We start from the raw sequence: 20,911 nt of genomic DNA, 5'->3' as shown, positions 1-20,911 counted from the left end.
AGTAGCCACCCCCACCACCTCCATTCTTGACAAGGCCAAACCTCTCTGACTCCTATTCCCAGGTACTGCCGCAGCTGAACCTCCTTATCCCTGGACCTGAGAACGCAGAGGCTGCTGAGGTATTGTGGCTAAGCCCATAAAGACCTCGGCCGCCTTACATTTAGACCACAGTTTCCATGGCTGTTTTGAATAACCCAAGAGTCAGCTTGATGGCTGGCAGGTGTTTATAGCAAGAGACTTCCATTTTCTCCTCCTCCCCCTCCTCCTCCCTCCCCTCTTCCCCCTCCCTTCTCCCCTCCTTCCCCTTCCCTCTTCCCCTCCCCCTCCCTCCTCCCCTCCTTCCCCCTCCCCCTCCTCCTTCTCTTCCCAGCTCCTCAGGAGGAGTAGCCAGTGCTTTTAACCACTGAGCCTCATCTCCAGCCACATATGAATATTTAAAGAAAATAATTACATGATTAAAATATTTTTAAATGGGGTGGGGGTAAGCTATCTCTGACTCTGCCCAATCTCCCTGGCCATGTTTTTGGAAAAACGTCTGTTTTATGAGTGTTCCTCAGTGTGTTAAGAGTGAAATGGAAAGGGGTTGTGGATTTAGCTCAGTGGTAGAGTGCTTGCCTAGCAAGTGCAAGGCCCTGTATTCGGTCCTCAGCTCCGGAAAAAAAAAAAAAAAAAAAAAGGCATGGGGGCTCTGGGTTGAGCTTGGTAGTATAGCATCCTCAGTATCACCGAGGTAGGAGGTAAAAAGGATTGTTTTTTCTTGTTTGAGGTGTCACCAGGAGGGAGTAAAGGAGAGGTGTCTGAGTGTGTCAGCCTGTCCAGAGCAGGAAAAAAACCAAAAACAACAACAACAAAAAACAAGCCCAAAGTTTTGACTGCTGAGGAATTCACACTGAGCCCAGACAAGACAATGGGCCATTTACAGGTGTCCTGTGGGTGTGTGTCAGGAGGGGCACCACCGAGCACTAACTCCAAGAATTTTTCCTGTCTACAAAGAGGATGTCTTAAGAAAGCTGGAACCTGGTTCCTTTCAGATTCTTTAAGGACAGAAGGAATTCCCTGGGGCTCACACAAGTCTGTTTCTGTTGGCTATTCAAGAGTGGCGCTCTTGTTTGTCCCAAGCCAAGCCAAGTCCACACAGACAGATCACCTTTATGTTGGCCTGTGTTTTGGAACACCCCCCTCCCCCCTCCAGGAGTTGAGAGACAGGAGGAGCCTGAAGGACATTACTGGGAATCTTTGTGGTTTCTGTCATAGACCTGTTGATAATTTGATGCCATTACTGATCTATTCAGAGCAGAAGGACTATGCAAGGAAGACTCAGTAACAGAAATAGAAGACGATGAAAAGAACCATGTGGCCCCAAAACAAAAGCCTAAAGGCCTGTCGACAGCAGAGACTAGAGTTGAGTATTAGCCTATTGTGGCGTAGTTCCGAAGCTTCCGTTCTTGTCTTCTGCCGAGCCCTTCATAATCAAGAACTAGAGCAGGGCATCCTCAGGGCCTTTGTGCAGCAATTCAGACCCTAGCCTACTTCTTAGAACTCTCTTACCACGCCATGGCTGGGCTAGAATAGACAAGTACTACAGAATGTTAAGATTTGGGGGCTGAGACTACATAGCTCAAGTGGGAGAACCACTTAACCAGCCTGCTTGAAACCCCAGTGAACCCTAGAGCCAATCAATACAGAAAACAAAACCCCTCTTCATTCATGAGTCATGAATCCAGAATGCACTTCTTCCCCTTGATATTAGGAATTAAACCTAGGGCCTTACCCATGCTCTACGACTTAGCTGCATCCCTACCCCTTTTTTGTTCTTCTATTTTTGACCTGGGATGTAACTGCCCATGTAGCGAGGAGTTTGTCTACTCTGTCTTATGCTCCGGCAGGCCGCACTTCCAGCTACCTGATCAGGGAGCCTTCCTATCCTCGAATGAAAGACACATACACGTTAGCTTATTTGTAAGATGCCAGCCAGCTCAAGGGTTGGGCATTTCTAATCTCCACCTGCTATCCTAGACCCAAACAGGGACGTGGCCAGTGGTCACTTCCTCGAAATCTCACATGGCTGGTCGGCTTTATCTCCTGCAGCTCCTGTGTCCATCCGTATCCCATCCCTTCATGGAGATTTCTCTCACCTCCTCCCTCCTGCGCCCTAGCCTGTGCAAATCTAAGGTTTCCTCCCCACCACCCTTCATTCAGCCATTAGCCAGTGGCATCTTTATTAATCAATCAAAAACCAACTGGGAACAAGGACCTTCAGCATTTGGACATGCAGATTCCCAAATGAATCAAAGCATTAGAACTTCCAACATCAGGATCTTAATAAATTGCCCAGATTATAGCACCAGGCCCAGAGTCAAGAAGAAGTAATATATATACATATATATATATATATATATACACATATATACATATATACATATATACATATATACATATATATATACACATACATACACACACACATATATACACACACACATATATATACACACACATATATATACATATATATATATAAAATTAACATTCTATCTAATTACATTATATAGTAAGTTAATCTATCTGCTAGAAGGGGGTCTTTCCTTGTGAGAAGGATGAGACAGGCTGACTCCATGACGGGCTTCAAATAAGGCTTAAGAATAGACTAGGCCTAAGAACTGAGCAAGTCCAGGCAAGCCCAGGTGGTGACTGGGTGTCTCTCCTACCTTATGCCTTATGTAGGGCTAGGAACACCCCCTATACTTTAGGTCTTGCCCTCTTTGAGATCCTATATGGGAGGCTACCTCTCATGCTGCCTAACCTCCAATCTGATATTTTAGCTGAATATGACTGTACTGGCTAGTTTTGTGTGTCAACTTGACACAAGCTGGAGTTATCACAGAAAAAGGAGCCTCAGTTGAGGAAATGCCTTCATGAGACCCAGCTGAGCTGTAAGGCATTTTTCTCAACTAGTGATCAAGGTGGGAGGACCCAGCCCACTGTGGGTGGTGCTGTCCCTGGACTGGTAGTCTTGGGTTCCATAAGAGAGCAAGCTGAGCAAGCTAGAGGAAGCAAGCCAGTAAGTAACATCCCTCCATGGCCTCTGTGTCAGCTCCTGCTCCCTGACCTGCTTGAGTTCCAGTCCTGACTTCCTTTGGTGATGAACAGCAATGTGGAAGTGTAAGCTGAATAAACCCTTTCCTCCCCAACTTGCTTCTTGGTCATGATGTTTGTGTAGGAATAGAAACCCTGACTAAGACAATGACCAACATAAGTTTTTTAAAATCCTTGGAAGCCCTTCATAGGTTCCAGAAGCAACTCTGGCTGCCATCTGCCAGGTTTATGAGTCTGTTCCTCCCCTAACTGCCATTGCTTTGAACCAGGTGACAAGGTCTGGATTAAGAGACATAACTACAAGATTCTGGAACCGTGCTGGAAAGGACCCCACACTGTGAACCTGACCACGCTGACGACTGTTAAGGTGGACAGGATCTGGATGTGGACACACTACTCCCACGTCGTGCCTGCCAAGAGAGACACGGTCCAACAGTTGAGGTCCCTGCGGAAAAGACTTCCAGATGAACCGCCACAAGAATGGTGTTAGGTCACCCCACATCCTGTCGATCTGCTGAGACTCCACTCCAGCGCTCCTGGTCCTGCTTCGCTTGCTGCTTACGCTTTGCTGCGCCAGACACAAGCTCCCTGGATCTAACGTGGCAGACAGTTAATGCTGTAACGGGTAACATTGCCAACTCTACCTCCCATTCAGCTCCTCCAGGCACCTGATTTCCTGATCTTCATGGAGCCCTTTGTGACTTAGTGGATGAGGGATGGGACCCCTTGGATCAACAGCCCTTTCCTGGTTACGGCTGCAAACACACACACACACACACACACACACACACACACACACACACACTCCCGCCTCCCCCCAATCCCCACCCCAGGGCTGAAGGAACACACTGTTGCAGGCCTTCAGAGTCTGCCTAGGATACTTTCGGGATTGGAGCCAGTGAACCAAATGTGGAGGCCCAGAGTCCTTTTTCTGTGCAGCACGGGGATGCAAAGCTACTGGGTGGATAAGCTGGAAGCCCCCCCCCCCCAAAGATGACCTCATCACTGTGACCCAGTTCGCAGATACGCAGACATCCAGAGCTGGGTTCCACTGTGATCCAGTTTAGAGATAGACAGACATCCAGAGCTGGGTCTCACATACAAAAAGACACCCAGCCTCCTAGGAGAGGGACTTGTTTTGAACTTCCTTACTCTCTGGGTACCCCTTGGGGGAGATGCAACAGCCTTGTCATTAAGTTCACAGCAGCTGGCAAGAAGGCCAATCAGACTGCTGCAAAACATGGGGACTAAGACTACATCTCAGGGCTGGAGAGATGGCCCAGTGGTTAAGAGCACTGACTGCTCTTCCAGAGGTCCTGAGTTCAATTCCCAGCAATCACATGGTGGCTCACAACCATCTGTAATGGGATATGATGCCCTCTTCTGGTGTCTGACACAGTGTACTCACATGAAATAAATCTTTAAAAAAAAAAAAAAAAGACTTTACATCTCTGGCTATGATCTGGGACTCCTAGTTACTGTACCAACTGCTCCAAAATGGCCTTGTGAGACCTATGGCTCCCTTAGGTCCCAACAAGGTATTAACAAGGCTGAACCAACCACTCCTACAACTTCTGCCCCTGCCCATCATCAATCCCTCATCAGGACCCACCACCTTGAGAGGTCTCACTTCATCTAAACAACTGCTCCCTAAAACTGGTCCACCTCCTGCATCACCCACTACAACACCCGAGTCTGGACCCCTGCGATTATTAGAAGCTGCTTTCCAGGCTCCTAAGTCCTCCCGCTCACATTTAACAAAGGACTGCAACTTAAATGCTCAGCCCTCCTACCGTGAAGAGACAGCTATCTCTGGAGACTAAGTCACAGACTAAAGAGGGTACTCAATGGAGATGGTGACAACCAGATAGAGGTAAGCTGACCCTACGTCAATAACAGGACAAAGATTCTATATTGGTAATAAGGTATCCTCAGCCTACTTCCACCTATTAAGGACACATGCTGCCCCCAGAGAATGCTTGGTGGGCTTGTACCTCAGAGCTTACCCCATGCATTTATGACCTGGTTGTAAATACACCTAAATATTTTTGTGTTCTAGTACAGCTTGCACCTAGAATAGCCTATTATTCTGGGTAGGATGTCATCAACCAGCTAGAACCTCCAAACAGTTGAGTAAAGGGTGGCCATTTCCACTGTGGTGCTAGGTCCTTTCCTTGGCATAGGGCTGACTGGAGCTGCTAGTGTGGGGACCTCAGCCCTAATACTCCAAGATAAAAATTATAAGGCCCTGTGGATGGTGATAGATGCAGATATATATTCCTATATAAGTCCTATGTAGTCCATCATGGCCCTGCTGGATTCCCTAGCCTCTCTGGCAGAAGTAGTCTTCTAGAACTGAAGAGGCCTAGACTTGCTGTTCCTCCATCAGGGACTGGAGCAGTGAACCAAGTGAACCTGGAAGCCACTGGTTCCAGCTGGCTTTGGTGGCTGTTAATTGTCAGCACCCTGGTTAAACTCTGTGTGTTAAACTCACCAAGAGCTAAGAAAGGCTCCATGGCACTCTAACCCCCTGTGATCACGAGGACATGTAGACACAGACTCAAGAGGCTTACACCTTAAGATAGTGGATGGAGGGAAACTGGTTTTTGTAACGCCCTTCCATCCCTCAAGGCCTTACTTGAGCCCGACATCTCCAAATTACCTCTCTGTCCTTCTGTCCCATCCCTCTGCCCATTCCGCATCTGCTGTGACATGCTGGCCTTTGAAGTGCTCCTCGAATGCACTGAGGATGACTCTAGGCTCTGGGCGTGTGCGCTGACTCTTCCTTTTGTCGGAAACGCGTCACCATAATCTGTAGCCAGCGCATCCTTATCTCCTTTGAGTCTATTCCAACAGCACATTGTCACTCTTTAAAGCTCCAGTCCTCTCGGCTCCTCTCCCTGAGTAGAGGGAACTTTGTTTTGTCTACCTGCCAGAGGAAGATCCTCAAAGCGTGTTTCTTTAAGGCATAAAACTTCTTGGATATGCAGCAGAGGGGGACTCATTATTGATGGGCAGGTTTTGTGAAATGAGGTCATAGCCAAGCTTACTTAACTAAGGCTAGGAGCAGGGCTTGAACAGGGCCGAGAAAATATCGACTTTCAGATACTCCTTAGCCTGCGACTTTAGGAAACCTTTACCAAAACCCAATTTTCTCACATGTAAAATGAGAATCAGATCATTTCTCCTCACAGAAACTTTTCAGATTGACAGGTCTGGAGATTGGAGAGATGGCTAAGCAGTTAAGGGCACCTACTGTTCTAGTAGAGGACCCAAGTTCAGTTCTCAGAGCTCACAACTGCCTGCAACTCCAGTTCCTTTGGGGGATCAGACACAGGCTTGTGTGTGCACACACAGACACACACACACACACATTCACACAATTAAAATAATAAACTCTTAAAATGAGATTCAATAGAAACAAACATGGAAGGTCATGTAAGTTCAGGGCTCTCCTCAGAGGGCGTTTCTTCAGCTAAACCTTCCCTGGTTGCTAAAAGTAGTCCCTTAGACAGTTTTGGATTGAACAAAAAGAGTTGACTTCAGTGAACTCAGGGGTCAGGCAACACAAAGAACAAGAAAGGAGGACATAGCGAAAGGCAAGAAGGGGCTGGGAAGGAAGGAGAAGGGATGGCGGTGTATCTGTGGTCTTGGGAATGAAGCAGCTTTGATCCAAATACTCCCTGCCCCAAGTGCTGCAGAAGTCCCTCCCACACAACAAGGCTCAGTGGTGTGTGGAGGCCTCCTGTGGCCAGAACCTCACAGTGATGCACTGTGTCCATCACTGCGGCCTCTGTGGAGCACGGAGAAGCCACAGCAACGAAGCAATGGGGAGCTGGCTTCCAAGTGTCAGAGCACAGCAGAGGTGGGTAGGAGGCTCCAAAGCCCAGGCTCTTAAGGTTCATCCAGACAGCACAGGCCGTGTTTGGAAGTCGGCAAAGCAGCCAGATGCAGCACAGTTAGGCACCCAGAACAGTTGTTCAGCTGGTCGGTTAGCTGACTTCTGTTGGCTGACAGTGACTGATGTGTCCCACTTAGTGACTGGCCCCATTACCTGTGGAAGTTCTGTATGCAGATTGGATTTAGGGAACTTTCACTGTTTATACAAATGTGTGACTTAGAGTAGGCAAGGTTCTTTCACCTAAGAAACACCTAAAACAGAAGGAAACTGACTCACCCTCCAGTAATGGCTAAAAATAAAGAAAATCTCAACGCAAAAAAAAAAAAAATTAAAAAATGCGTTTAATGAATGAGTGTTCCACAGAAAACTCCTCATGCACACGTAGGGTAAAGTCTGAAAGTCCATCAGGGTTCGTCCTCTGGGCACCTCCAGGCCATCCCGCAGCCTGAAAGCCGTGCAGCCTCCTCCAACATCCTTCGGAATCAGGGTCAGGAGATCAGAATCTGATCTAGGAGCTAAGAGGGACTTTGGCCACTTTTAGAGTGTGAAAACCCAAAAAGATTGTATTTTATGACAACTAAAAATGATAGGAATTCAGATTTCAGCATCCACAAATCAGATTTCACCGGAACACAGCCACACTCATTTATTTTCCTGTTGCTTACGACTGGCTGTGCTACAAAGGGAAGAACTGGATAGTTACAATGCAGACTGCATAGCCTGAAATATTCCCAGTGTTAGTCAGCTTGTGCATTTTCCTTTTGGCTGGCAGTGTTGGAGGTTCCAGTCCCTTGTCAGTTGGCCTGTCACTTTTGGGACTGCAGTGAGGTCGTACAAGACAGTGGGGAGGAGGAGAGGAGGAATCTCTCTTTTTTTTTTTTTTTTTTTTTGGTTCTTTTTTTTCAGAGCTGGGGACCGAACCCAGAGGAATCTCTTAAATCATAGTCGCCTAGAAGCAAAGACAAGTGAAAGGGGGTGCTTGGATCCCACTGGTTCCTTCACATCCCTCCCCCTTGGACTTAAAACTTCTCACTAGGCCCTACCTTGTAGAGGCTTCCACCGCCTCCCAATAGTGTCAACCTGAAGACCACACATTTAACATAGGCATTTGGAAAGGCCAAAGTATTGCATTTACAACATGGTTATGTTTTTATACTGTCTGGAACTGTACAGGAATGCCTTTCCAGAAAATAAATTTTGATTCCTCAATATGGACATTTTAAAAGTACCCTCAGGTCACTATCTGAACCCCGAAGACCTTTATTGATTGATATGTGAGTTCGAGGTCAGAAGTCTTCTTGGATGGGCCCCAACCAAACTTTCTGTTCTAGTACAGCTTGTACCTAGAATGGCTTATTACTCTGGGGAGAATGTCATCAACCAGCTAGAACTTCCAAACAGTTGAGTAAAAAGGGTGGCCATTTCCACTGTCTTTGGGAGGGTAGGACAATCCCACCTTTTTCCTTTATACTCTCGACTCTTAGGCCCACGAATGATTAGGTGCATGATGGGTGAACAATAATTTGTGCATGATTTGTGCATGATTTGTGCATGATTGGTGCACAGATGGAGAGCGTTCTAAGTTGTCTCTTCCTAGTTGAAGAGATAAAGATGGGATAGGGATTTAGCTCAGTGGTAAAGGGCATGTACCAGTCCCTGGGGTTGGTCCAATTCTAGGACTGCAAGAGATAAGCAAGCTCACATATGTAGCTTGAAGAAAGGCTTGATTAGGTCTAAGCAGGAGGTTTAAAGAGTCCTGAGGTTATTGAGAAAAGCCCGGTGAAGTCCATCCACAGGGTTTGGGATTGTAGGGACCTGTAGGGCTTGTGTAGTGGATTTAGGACTCTGCATGGGTGAGTCTCTGAGTGGGCAATGAACAAGGGAAAAAGCACTTTCCAAAGAGAGGGCAATCACAACTCTTTAGTGGATGGCAGTTGCAGGCCCTGCCAATGGCTTGCTTATTCACTTTCTTTCCATTGTGCTTAGCAGAAAGCAACATCCCTGCGATGGTTGAAAAGATGGTGGCTTCAGAACGAAGTGCTGCTCGCCAGATTTACCATGAAAACAGCTCCCAAACACCTTTGTCTTAGGGCAGGATTCTCTCTTGCTTTCCAGTAACTTGCCCGGACAATTTCACCAATCCTCACAATGTCCCTCAGCATCCTGAGAAGTGTTCCAAAGACCACGAGGAGACCCACCCACTTCTAGGCAGGGCTCTACACAGGGTGAGAGAGCCCTTGCCATTCCATCACCCAAAGATGGTCGTCTGCGTTATATTAGCCACTTGTCTCATTGCTGCAGGGGAATACTCAATGGAAGCAACTGGAGGGAGGGAGGGAGGGAGGGAAGGAAAGAAGGGAGGGAGGAAGGGAGGGAGGGAGGAAGGGAGGGAGGGAGGGAGGGTTTACTATAGTTTACAGAGCTGTTGTGTAGTCCACCGTGTGGGCGAGGTGTGGTGGCAGGAGCTTGAGGCAGCTGCACTCAGGAAAGAAAGCTGAGAATATTTGTGCTTTACTCAGTTTGCTCCTTTTAATTCAGTCTACGGGTGTTGCCTGCATCTAAGGTGGGTCTGCTCAACTTAGTTAACCTACTCTAGACAATTCCTCAAGTTCATCACCAGAGCCCAGGCCAGTCTAGATCTTGTCTGTCAAATTGTCACTATAACCAGCATATATTTACATGCCGACTAAAACATCACCCTTGACATCTGTGAATTCAACTTTAACCAACTGAAGTGTCTTTTAAAAAAAAAAATAGTATTTATTTTATGTGTGTGAGTGCTTTACCTGCATGTACACCTGTGTGCCAGGAGAGAGCATCAGATCACATTTTAGATGGTTGAGAGCCACCACGTGGTTGTCAGGAATTGAACTCAGGACCTGAAGCCTCTTTTAAAAAATAACCCAGTTCGATCTAATTCATTTAGTGTTTGCAAGCATCATTATGAAGGTGTAGTTTAGAGTTTTAGCAAATGGTACCGAAGAGCCAACAGTCACTCTCCATGCAGAGAATCTATGGGATCAAATAACAGTTTTGTTTGCTTTGTTTCTTGAAGGAGCTTAGACGAAAGAAAGTGTCTCTCTAATGTTGAAGATCCAGATACCGATCAGGAATGGCGCAGAGGATCTTGCGTCTAGCTGGGAGTGGATATCTGGCTGTCCTGAGCGCTTGCCTGTCTTTTGCAGATTGTCCCAGATGTTCCAGGAACGAACAGCTGACTGTGAGGTGGGAGTGGGAGTGTGGGGGCAGAGGACAGGTAGCAGTGAGAGCGGTTGTAGCATTTGCCCATGCGCATGGTAATGTCCTGCCAGAGGCCACTTCAAACTTCCAATGTGTTCGACGCTGACCAGTTCACAGAATTTCTGACTATATAATCACACGCTCTGTGAAGGTCAGGGCCCCCAAAATAAGTGTTTACCTGGGATCCTCACCTCACCCACACGGCAAAGGTATAACTTCCAGTCAAACCTCCCAGAGAGTTGAGATGTCAAGCAGTCAGGCCAGGCAACCTCCTCACCAGTTCTGGCTTGAGTTTTCCAGTCCCCACAGGACCCCGGAAATTGCAGAGGCCTCACGCCCCAGTGCGCTGGCAGGGGTGGGGGTGGGGTGGGGGTGCACAGAGGTCCCTACCCAGGTCTGGTGGGAATCTCTGCAGGGCCTGCTTTGTGCCTGCTCTTTAGCTCCATGAGCATGAGAATGAGGCAGAGGCAGGTGGTCTTGGGGTGAGTATGAATAGCGGTAATTGTCCCTACGTCAAAAGGATGAACCAGAAAACACGACCAGCAAGGGAGGAGGCGTGGGGGTGGGGCACTGCGCTCAGTGAATTAGGCCTTTTCTATGGATTCCATAAGGTTACATAATGAGCAGCTTTTGCTCAGCTACCTCTGACCTCTGGGGGCCAGAGGAGGGCCCAGCCCCGTCCCTGCTGAATGTGTTCTGCCTTTGTTTACCTAGCATTGCTCTGCTGCTCGGGGTGCTGGCTGAGGTGCTGGCTCTTGGGAGCTGCCCTGCCTCTGACGCCCTTGGAAGCAGCTACACTTCTTTGTGTACATTTCCCCATCTGCAGAATGGGGACCAGAAGGCTCCCAGCACCGAAGGCTGGGAGACAGGGAAACAGGGTTATGTCTGGCGCCACCTCTGAATTGCTCAGTGGAGGTTTTCCATTTTCTGCCTATGTCCCCAGCTAGTCTACACCTAACCCCTGTAACTAAGTGTGTGTCCCTGAACCAGTCCTTCCCTCTTTCCTCCCTCTCTCCCTCCTTTCCTTCTTCCCTCTTCTCTCTCCCATCTGGGAACTGTGAGCGACCACACCGGGTCCTCCCTGCCTCTCAGGGATGAGAGAGCTAATGAGATAATGCAGGAGGAGTTGGCTGCTCTGGGGAGAAAGGTGTTATGTACATGGAAGGTGTAATTATTATCCTGTAACTACACGAGTGTTTATATTGTACCTAGTCTGACAATTTCGGGGTTTTTTGACAAACGAGCTGCCTAAAGCTTGGAAACCTGTCCAAGGGGTGGGGACAGCTGAGAGCCTCTCAGGACAGCCTGGAGCCTCCAGAGGATCCCCATGTCTTAGCTCCAGGCAGCATCTCTTTGTGGGTGTGAAGGGAGCTGGCGTCACTAATGGCTTACCCAAGATTTAGGGGAGGCCCCAGTGTGGCTTCACTGAGCAGCTCAGTTAAAATGGAAATCCAGGCAAGAACAGAACAATGGTGTGGCTGGCAAGGATTGTGGTATAGGGTTTAGGAAATTACAGTCTTACTTGGTGTGTTCTGGCTGTCCCTAATGCTTCTGTCTCTCACCACCCTGACTGTTAACACTACCAACACCCATCTTTATCTCCTACGAAGTGCCCAAGGGGGCACCCCAACCATACACACACAGATGCTAGAACTAAAAAACACCCTTGTTCTTCTAGAAGTCTCCTCCCAGAAAGAGTGTGCCACTGTGTGTGTGTGTGTGTGTGTGTGTGTGTGTGTGTGTGTGTGTGTTGCAAAGAAATGGATGTAGTAATGTTCTTTGAGACATGGTATGGAAAGTGAGATCCAGCCATGCACCCAATCAAAAACATTGGCAGGAAGTGGGCTCTGACTCCAGCCAGCATCGCAGGCCAAGAAGCTGGTGGCCTGTGTTCTGAAATATAATGCGGCAGGAGTAAGGAGGTACCTGGCAGGTTGATGCCAAGGTGTCCCCTGATAAGTCACACCATTACAGACCTGATATAAGAAAAGTTTATTGTGGGGGAAGGGGAGTGAGGACTTGGAGAAGGGGTAGGAGCAGAGAAGGTGAGGAACAGAGAAGGTCAAAAAGAGAAAGAGAGGAAGACTGGGAACATGTGGGTGTTGGTGCCCGCGCTGCCATGGTACCTGGTTGTAGGCCTGAGAGGTTTAAGAGCCCAAAACTTTATTTTTCTTTGCATGTGCTTTCAATTCCCATGGTGTCCTTTTACTCACTGCTTACTGGGGCTCCAACTTTGTGGCCCATTTTACCCAATACGTCCCTTCAGTTTGCTCGCCAGCTCCTTGGACGACCCCATCAGGAATTCTTCACTTTCCCGATCTCAGTGGGACCTCCATTTGTCGGTGCTCGTGCTGCCAGGGTACTGAGAACCAGGCGTAGGCCTACGGCATTTAAGAAAAAGACACATACTCAGGTCATTCGTGTTACGAGAATGCTAAAGCTTTTACTGTGGTTCACAGAATATATGCCCAAGTTCACTGGGTGGAGAAACCCAGGAACCACAGTGGAAAAACCCGCTTACGCCCTCAGGACCAAAGAAAGAAGAACAAAAAACAGGAACCGATTAGCAGTGTTATTGCCCAGGTGTACCACCCAGGCAAGCTGTTCAGGGACAGGGCGTTCAGGGAACAAAAGGCTTCCGTGTGCATCAGCGAGGCTCAGCAGGGGTCAAGCACTGAAGGGACCCTGGAGGGTCCCACTTGTGGGAATAGAGAAAGAGAGTGAGAAAGAAGGGAGGGAGAGGGAGGCAGTGAGAGAAGAAGAAGGGGCGGGGAGGGGGTAGCGAGCAGTCTCTTACATGCTGCCAGGTCACCTGCACCTGGCCAGTGGTGGGCGCGGGTAGTAATGGCGGCAGGTGATGACGCAACTGTTGCTAGGTAGCTGTTGGGAAGCGCTTAGCGGAATTGTCTGTAAGCTAACAGCTTGTCCTCTTGAACCATGGTCTCCACCAGTCCCACTCAGGAAGACTACTCTCATGATATCCCGCATGCAACCATATTGAAGCTAGCCGATGAACCGGGTAGTGGGTGTGTGAGGACCACGCACATTCCAAACATTACCCCTCCTCCAACAGCCACAAGGAATGTATAGAGATTGTACAGAGAGGAGGGTAATGCTGAGCAAAGAGATGCGTCAGTGGACCGTGAACTCAAGACCCTCGAATCCTCGCGATGGTAAAGACATGTTGGTGTGAAGACATGTTCGCTATGCTCCACACAAACGTTAACACTTCACGTCCTCAGGCTTCTCATGTAGGTAATAATGGAAGAGGAGCGGATGGCAGAACCCTTCCAAGGTCCCACTGCTCTGTAGTTCTATCTTGACCCACGTAAGACCTTTCCAACCGGGCAACGTGGATGCGCTCCCACGGTTACTCTGTCCCCTTCCCTCCCCACTGCACAGGGCCATTTACCTGCACAAAATGCTTTGTTACAGGTTGAAGAAGACCATGTGGTCCCAGGGTGGCTGTTGTGAGAGTGCTTTGACAAGATGAGAAAGAAGAAATGTTAAAAATTAGAATTGTCTCCCAGAGACCCAATCACCAAACAAAGCGAGAACACAGGCTAGACCTAGGCCCCCTGCACATATAGAGCAGATGAGCAGTTTGGTCTTCATGTGGGTCCCAAACAACTAGAGCAGGGCTATCCTGAGCCTGCTGCCTGTCAGCCTGTGGATCCCTTGCCCCTAAATGGACTGCATTGTCTGGCCTCAGTGGGAGAGGAGTGCTTAAACTGATTCCTCGGGCGACTGGATGTGCAGGGAGTGGGGTGGGGTGGAGGGAGGCGCTTGGGGCCTGGAGTGGGGTGGGGTGGAGGGTGATACCCAGAAGGGAGCTTCTCCTCAAATGAGACAGGGGAGGGGGCATAGAGGACTTGCCTGAGGGGGTATAGATAGTGGGTTGTAAAGTGAATAAATACATTTTAAAAAATTAAGGCTGTCTTGGATCTGTGAAAGTGGAACAGACTAATATAGAAAGCATTAAAAACAAAACCAACAGCTCTCAAACCATGTAAGAATATTCAGGTTCTGTGAAAATGTGAGTCATCAGCCTCCATGAGTGGGAGGATACAAGCCTTCCAGACAGCCCCGTTCTTGTCCATGTGCTCACCACCTCTGACTTCATATCAGGAAGAGACATTCTGACCTGGGGAGCTTGGTCTGCCCAGGCTCTCGGGGTTCAAAGTCTTGGTGAGGTCTGTCAGGGGAATTAGGACATCATAGTCTCAGGTGGGGAAATGACACCCCAGGGAACAGCCTGACATCCTCAGACATTCGTTTCCAGGGCTGCTGCTTCTGGTTCAGAACTACACACTCCGTGTGGACAGCTGCTCTGGGGACAATACTCACAGGGCCCAGAAACACATTTCTGAGTCTCTGATGCTTTCAGAGGTGATGAGTTGAGCTTTAAAGGGAAGCTGAGGCAGGAGGATCAAGAATTGGATGCTAGCCTGGAGTACATGGAAGACCTTACCTCAAAAGCACAGTAAAAATGAAAGAGACACACAGAGACAGAAACTGAGAGAGACAGAGAGAGACAGAGAGAAACAGAGACACACACAGAGAGAGACAGAGACAGACAGACAGAGACCGAGAAATTGAAACAGAGAAAGACACACACACACACACACACACACACACACACACACACAGAGACAGAGAGATAGAGACAAACAGACACACATACATACACAGAGAGAAAGAGACAGAGACAGACAGACAGAGAAATTGAAACAGACAGACAGAAAGACACACACACACACACACAGAGAAAGAGAGAGAGAGAGAGAGAGAGAGAGAGAGAGAGATGGTACTATTTAATTTTTGTAGACTTTATAGAAACTAATGTTACCTGGGAGGCGGGAACCTCCGTTGTGGGATATCATCTGTCAGACTGGCCAATGGGCATATTTTTGACTGATGTTGGAGGATCCACCCACTGTGAACCATACACCTCTGGGAAGTGTAGCTTGGTGGTTGAATCTTGGCTCCTCCACATCTTACCCTGTCCCGTCTTAGGCTAGTCACTTAGTTTCTCTGTGCCTCAGTTTCTTCCTACACGCTATGGGACTAATCCCCAAGTAACTGCTTGGCATGGTGATACCCACAAAATAAGTTCTAGGTGTTAGCATTTCCTCTAGTCTCTGCCCAACAGTTACCTAGCAACCGCCAGGTACAAGCCAGGAGCCAGGCATATAAGGACTGTTTGGACTCACTCTCTCTCTCTCTCTCTTCTCACATGTCCCTGGACAGCCTCTTCTCCTCTTTTCCTCTTTCTCTCTTACTCTCTCTTTCTGTTCTTCTCTGTTTCCTTCCTTTTTCTGCCTCTACTCCCTTCTCCAGACCCCCTTTCCAGGTCCCAAATAAACTTCCTTTCATACGAAGCCTATCCTATGGCTGATACCTCAGGGGGATGCCTCAGTATGGGCCTGCTAAGTCTCCCCTCCAGCCACATCAAACCTCATTTTATAAAACACAACACCAGGTATCTGAACCTGAGTGTTATTCCTGACGAGTCTGGGAGTGTCCTTGGATAGGCATAAGTACCTGGCCGTGCTATAGTGAAAAGGCAGCCATTTGTAGGTAGTGCAGTCCCACAAAAACTACTGCAGTCCCTGACGACCGGGAATTTTGGAATCTGTCACGACAAAAAGGCATCAGTTTGCAGTGATGGACAGGGCCACAGCGTGGGCCGGGAGGATGCGAGTGTGTTCATTTCACAGGCGTAGCAAACTAACTTCAGGGCTGACTTAGTCCTTGCTCAAGTAGTGACTAAGCGTTGGTCAGGACGGGCAAGCACAGGAAGCACCCCGCACTCAGTCACTCCTGAGCTCTCAGGCCTGCTTCTGCCTAAGTGGGAAGAGTGAGGTGAGCACTAAGCTGTGGCTTATGGACACTGAGTAAGGGGATGCAGGGGGAGGAGAGGCGGAGGCTCTGCTCCTAGGGTCAGTACAGGGCAACAGGTTGATGATTTGATCATCTAAGGAGGGGCATCTAGAGCCTGTAGCTTGGGGCAGAAAGAACAGAGAGAGCGGGCAGTAGAGGGGGCCTCTTCAGACACATGGTCTATCCTTTTCACAAAGGACTTTCGGCGTTCATTAAGATCAGAGCTGGCTTGGAAAGCCCACAGCCAGTGTGAGTATCACTTCCCCACCACCCAGGTGGCGTCCCTAGCTAAGCATTATTTGAGACCTCCCAGGTACTGGGCACATAGAACTTTCCTGGTGCTATGCTCTCTCTGGCTCTGGGCATGTGGAAACCAAGTCCTGGCAGTTGTTTTTGGAAGCCAGAGGTGAGGTGGGTAGATATTTGGAACCTGGACCAGGCACCGGGGCAATTCTAAAAGTAGCCAGGGCCTGCTAAACACACTGTAGAGAGAACAGCGGCAGAGCCAGCTGCTTTTAAGTTATTGCCCAGGGACCAGGGGTTGTGGCTTGGACAAGGTGCTGGTGGCCTTGTGTGACTGCTGCCTGGGATTGCTTTAGCCACAGTCACTTGGAGTCCTGTTAAAGCAAATAATTGTGATTAGGAGGGAGATGAGGGGAGGGACTGAGTGAGTTTCCATTTAGCACCCACAGGAAGCAGAAAGAAACAGAAAGAGATGCTCGACCCAGCCAATGGATAGGCTGGTGTCATGCTTGACTGGTTTGGCCAGTCAGCTAGAGGCCCCAGAACAGGAAAGGGCCTTTCCTCAAACCAGTGTAGAGAACAGCCCTGAGAGTCCTGAGCTTTCTCTCTCTTTGGGGACCCATACTTGACAAGGGGGCTACCCAGGAGCTGCCAGTTGTCCCCAGAAGTTTGGAAAGAGGGTAAAGTGATGCTTCCTTTAGTGGAAGTGCCTGGCAAATGGTCTCCTCCTTCCTCTGCAGTCAGCCTATCTCTTTCCCAGGTCTCCATTTATGCCTCCATCCCTGCAAGCACAGCGGAGGTACCAAGTCCATGTAGGATATGTCTGCCAGATGCGCTTGTGACAGAAGAGACCAAAGCAAAGCATGGCTTTTCATAGTGCAGAAGACAGCCCAATGTCTGAACACCATACATACAGTCTTGTGCTTTGGGGCCATCATTAATTAAGTAAAATAAGAGTTACCTGAACCTAAGGTTACTAGGGCAATCAATCTGGTGACTGGGATGGCTAATCGGTGATTAATGGGCAGGTAATACATACAGTGTGGATACGCTGAACTAAGGGTTGATCTAGTGACCCAGGAAGGTAGCACAAGATCCCACTGTGCTACTAGGAACAGTGTACACTTATTTTCAGGTTACAGTTGACTGCAGGCAATTGAAACTATGGAAAATCAAACCTGCAGATAGGCCACTGCATATCAAATATTGTATTATTGACAGTCTGTTTAATTTCACTTGTCCTAAGAGTATTGGCCCTAAACCTTCTGGATTATGTGTGGCTACGTACTTTTCAAAGAAGTCCATTTGAACTTTTGAGGCGGGGTTCTAGAAATCCACCCTGTTTTGCCTTCCTTTCTGTAGTCTGGGTATGACATTATGGCTCCTAGATGTCTTGTTCTCTTCCTTGAATCTCTTGAGAGGGAAGAAACGGCAGCTCTTGGTCACAGGAAGCTCCTTGTGGGCAGGATCCCTGGGCATCCTCTAATATCTCCTCCATGGGGTGTCACAGATTGCTTGTCCTTGAGGCTGAGCGGGTGTAAGCTGTATTAGGTCTACACTCCACTTTCTCCTCCCTGTGTCACTGGAGGGAACAGCAGGAGTGAAACAGACAGGGAGCTATGGCAGTGGGGGTGGCTACAGAGAAGACACAGAGGGATTCAAGTAATTTGTAACTTGAACTTGTTTTAGCAGGGAAAAGGTGAGCTCCCTCATTAGCTTCTCAATAACTGGCCTCTGGGGTATCTCCGAGGATGTGATGAGGGCATCTGGGGTGCAGGTTAATGCCTGCCAACTGTTTCCTTGGCTCAGTCTGTGGGGCAGAAGGAGAGCCACAACCTTTCTTTCAAGATCAGAATTGAGCTCAGAAAAGTGCTGACGCAAGGCCCGAATGCGATCAGACACATCTCTCCCATTTTCTGCTGCTCTCCTTGAAAGCTACTGGTGTTTGATGAACAGAAACAAGCCGCCCTGCTGAGATTTTCTGCTAGAGCCAAGTGTTTCTGCCAAGAGTGCTGAGCGGCCACCATGTTGAAGAGATAGCTTTGTGCTGCAGCTCAATGAGAGGCCTCCCTCTGGATCAGCAGGGTTTGCAGATTCCTCATGATTCTTTCTCCACATGGTGGTCATGCTTGTGCGTGTGTGCGTGTGTGCGTGTGTGTGTGTGTGTGTGTATGTGTGTGTATGTGTGTGTGTATATGTGTGTGCGTATGTGCGTATGTGTGTGTGAGTATGTGTGTGTGTATGTGTGGTGTGCGCATGCATATGTATGTGAGTGTGTGTGTATGTGTGTGTATATGTGTATGTGTGTGTATGTGTGTATATGTGTGTGTGCATGAGTATGTGTGTGTGTATGTGTGTGTGAGTGTGTGTTTGTGTGTGTGGTGCATGTGTATGTGTATGAGTGTGTCTGTATGTGTGTGTGTATATGTGTGTGTGAGTATGTGTGTGTGTGTGTGTGGTGTGTGTGCATATGTATGTGAGTGTGTGTGTATGTGTGTGTGTGTGGTGTGTGTGCATATGTATGTGAGTGTGTGTGTGTATGTGTGTGTGTGTGTGTGTGTGTGTGATGTTATTAGTTATTTTGCTGTTTTTGGGGACTCACTAAGGGGCCTTCTGTGTTGTCAGCATAAAACCCTGCAGCCTAGAAGCTCAGGGGAGGAGGACACTCCCTCTCTCTCCGCCTTTGGTGTGTGGTAAGAACTGGTAGAGTTGCTCCCACAAGGATCCCAGCACAGTCACTTCTCTGGCATGCCCCGAGCAAAGCCTGAGAGTACATGATGTTCAACCAGGATCCGTTTTGGGGTTCCCAGTGCACTTTTACTTACTTTTTGAGGCAGGGTTTTCTCTATGGAGCCCTGGATGTCCTGGAATTTGCTCTGTAGACCAGGCTGACCTCACATTCAGATTCCCCTGCCTCTGCCTCCCGAGTTCTGAGATTATAGGTGTGTGCCATCATGTCTGGCCCATGGTACCTTTTTTGAGAGCCTCTGCTCCTACTGGATGTAGGTCTTCCCCAGACTGTTCCCCAAACTGTTCTGACCTCACAGGCTCTTTCTCTCTCCCCTCGGACAGCCCCAAGGTGCTGCATATCCACAGCCAGTGGGAAGGAGACACTCTGTGTTGTCTTCTCTATGTGGTGTAATTTTACCACACCCAGAGGAGTGGAGATGTAGAGGGCGAATTACAGGGCTTTTGCCCACGCTTCCTGATGGAACTTAGGTTTTTCTTACCTAAGACAAAGGACAAAAAGCCCAGGCCACATGGCCACGGCACTACTGCCAATCCTCCCAGAAGTTACCATGGCTAAAACCTGGAATCCCTACTGGCTTCTCTCTTTAGGACACAACTTTTACTAAATGTGTTGAGTTGCTCACTGTTAAGACAATGGGCCTGTCCAAGCAACTTGTTTAGGAATCAAGGGGAGAAAGACACGGAGGGGCCCAAGAACAGATGAATTGCTCCCAAGAATGGGAGACAAATGAGCCAGGCATAAATGGACGGGAAACAAAAGGAAGAGCTTCCCGGAACAATGTGGACTATTGAAGAGAGAGCTGCATGGACAGAGACCCAGGTCGTGGGACCAGCTGGGGAGTGGAGGGACAGGAGAGCTGAGCTGTCAGCGCACACTCAGACCCAGGCTCTTCTACTCCCCCCACCCCGCGCACCCCGTGCTCCCGTTGTCTTCCTGCCATTATCTGGCTTGCTGCAGTTTTGTGGTTGTAAAAAGGAACGGGGAGGGAGACATAGGTGGGTTCAGGACGCCTGCTCCCTCTCCCACACTGGCTGTGTCAGCTGTGCACGATCTACAGCAGCCATTCCTTTCTCTCTGAGAACAGCCTGCAGAGAGGCCTTTGGGTAATTTCAGTGTAACTTACAGGCCCCCGAGTAACTCCATCTCCTTGTTCCCTGTAGATAATGGAGTGTCCAGGAGCACAATAATGGACCTTGGGGGAATCTCCCTTACCCCAAGTGGAATTAAGGGTCTTTCTCTCTAGAATACATGATCACCTTGTCCTCAGGGTACATCCACAAAAGTCATGTTAGGATCATGAGAAATTGTGGCACGCATGGAGTTTTGTCCAGCTGGTGTCCACAAGATGTTGATGATGGTGATGATGATGATGATGATGATGATGATGATGATGATGATGATGATGATGATTTTGTGGAATACAGGTTCTTCTTGACTTATGATAGAGCTTTGCCCTGTAAATCCATCATAAGCTTGAAGACATTTTAAAGTTGAAATTAACTTTACTGAACACATCCAACCTGTGGGACATCATGGTTTAGTAACATGGGATACTAGGTTAGCATGTGTCCCCTTGTGATCATGTGTCCAGGAACTACATGTATTTTATGCCCAGCATGAATGATGATGATGATGATGATGATAAAGAAGAAGAAAAAGAGGAAGAGGAAGAAGAGGAGGAGAAAGAGGAGGAGGAGGAAGAAACGATGACCGTGGTGGTGGTGGTGATGATGATGATGGTATCTTATTGCCCATCAAAACCTTGGCAGCAGGGAAGCAGGGTGGTCCAAATGTAA

General features: G+C 48.5%; 1 long non-coding RNA gene across 1 annotated transcript; it reads right to left on the bottom strand.

Moving 5' to 3' along the window:
* Nucleotides 1-12,379: 12,379 nt before the first annotated feature.
* Nucleotides 12,380-13,594, bottom strand: LOC134480290 (uncharacterized). Its single transcript, XR_010054661.1, has 2 exons — nucleotides 13,035-13,594; nucleotides 12,380-12,618 (listed from the first exon to the last, which is right to left on the bottom strand). It is a non-coding gene; the product is annotated as an uncharacterized LOC134480290 (long non-coding RNA).
* Nucleotides 13,595-20,911: the final 7,317 nt, after the last annotated feature.

Source organism: Rattus norvegicus, chromosome 9 (assembly GCF_036323735.1).
Source record: "Rattus norvegicus strain BN/NHsdMcwi chromosome 9, GRCr8, whole genome shotgun sequence".
NCBI classification, from domain to species: Eukaryota; Metazoa; Chordata; class Mammalia; order Rodentia; family Muridae; genus Rattus; species Rattus norvegicus.
Note: the sequence above shows the minus strand (reverse complement) of the source record. Positions and strands in the feature narration are given on the sequence as shown.